Source organism: Limulus polyphemus, unplaced genomic scaffold (genome assembly GCF_000517525.1).
Source record: "Limulus polyphemus unplaced genomic scaffold, Limulus_polyphemus-2.1.2 Scaffold690, whole genome shotgun sequence".
NCBI lineage: Eukaryota > Metazoa > Arthropoda > Merostomata > Xiphosura > Limulidae > Limulus > Limulus polyphemus.
Window position 1 is genome coordinate 79,709 of NW_013666300.1, and position 2,119 is coordinate 81,827.

Below are 2,119 nucleotides of genomic sequence, written 5' to 3' on the forward strand. Positions count from 1 at the left end.
GTACTGGAACGGTCCAGTCCTGACTTGAATCCATAAAAATAGAATGTACTGAGCGGCCCAGTCCTGACTTGAATCCAATAAAAAATGAATGTACTTGAGACGGCCCAGTCCTGACTTGAATCCAATAAAAAATGAATGTACTGGAGCGGCTCAGTCCTGACTTGAATCCAATAAAAAAATTATGACGAGACTTGAAGATTGCAGTCCATCAACGATCCCCAACAAACTCGTCAGAAATGGAGCAATTTTGCCAGGAAGAACGGACAAACATTACACCACCCTATTGTGCAAAGCTGGTAGAGACCTATCCAAAAAGCTCACAGCAGTAATTGCTGCCAAAGGTGCTTACACCAAGTACTGACTTAGGGGGGTGGAATACTTATGCAATCAACAAATTTCAATTTATATATTTTATTTGCATATTTTGTTGACATTCAACCTCCTTTACACATGACAGTGTTAAGTTTGATCATTAGAGTTTTGAATAAAAACAAGTTCATTAAACAAATTGTTTAATTTTTTTTGTATTTTATTAAAATGTGACATTATTGGTAGGGAGTGAATACTTTTGCAAGACACTGTATATCTTCAAGAACACCTGCCATTGTTTTTTTTATTATTTTTACCAATGACCCAACTGAAATATCAAAAATGGACTTGACCAATCACAACTGCGCATCTGCTCGAAAGGATTTATAAATTTGGATCGTCTAACTTAGGAAATAGTAAGCTTCAATTAGTCTCTTTATAATGTGGAATTTAATTTCAAAAACAACCTGCATTTCACATGCTAATTATCTTTCAAAAATGCTTTTTCCCCTTTCTTAAATTCTCATGTAAAAATTCAATAAATTAGGAGAGAAAGTAATCATCTTTGTAATTCTCACAGATTTCTTGAATCTATTTATGATAACCTAAATGAATACGGGCTTTTATGTCTCAAAATTCCGTTTTTTTTTCCCCCACGAAGTTGCAGGTTTTGGAACGTTTTTGTAAAGCTTTCATTTTACATCAAATTCATGAAACAATTAAAGTCTTAACACTAAGCAGTATATTGAATGTAAGCATTACTTTAACATCGGCCCGGCATGGCCAGGTGGTTAAGGCACTCGACTCGCAATCTGAGGGTCGGGGGTTCGAATCCCCGTCACACCAAACATGCTCGCCCTTTCAGCCGTGGGGGCGTTATAATGTTACGGTCAATCCCACTATTCGTTGGTAAAAGAGTAGCCCAAGAGTTGGCGGTGGGTGGTGATGACTAGCTGCCTTCCCCCTAGTCTTACACTGCTAAATTAGGGACGGCTAGCGCAGATAGCCCTCGTGTAGCTTTGCGCGAAATTCAAAAACAAACAAACAAACATTACTTTAACATATTAATATATTTTTCTCGTTCAATTGCACAATTGTCCAATCTTAGACGTGGGGACATTATAATTGTTACATTCAACCTTGCTATTCGGTTAATTATAGCCGTATGGCCGGCAGTTGCTGGTGATTGGTTTCGCTTCACGCTTCGTCTGATCATCAATATTATATTGCGAGCCATAGGAATCTCTGACATTACCATTTAGCTCACGTGCCGTATAAAGTGCAGTTCATGTAATAAAAAAAAACATATATCAACAGTAAAAATGTTGGTACATTTCATTACGCGCAGTTTCAGAGTGGACGTATACTCTGCAAAATAGTTTAAAAAAATCATAGACTTTTGCTTTATTCCAACCTATTTTTTTGAGAGCCAAAATAAACAGCAACAATAAACAACAACATCCAATACAAAGATCTGTCAACACTTGAGGATTCTTCCCACACGGGATGATTTTATATTTATATTTACTGGGATTACTTTGGGTTTTATCCCTGCTCCCGGTGGCTCAGCGGTAAATCTGAAGACTTATAACACTAAAAACTGGATTTCGGTTTCCATGGTGGGCACAGCCTTGATAGCCCATTGCGTAGCTTTGTGCTTAATAACAACTTTGTTTGTTTGTTTGTAATTAAGTACAAAGCTACACAATGGGCTATCCGTGATCTGCCCACCACGGGTATAGAAACCCGAGTTCTAGCGTTGTAAGTCCACAGACATACCGCTGTGTCACTGGGGGGGGGGGGGACTTAA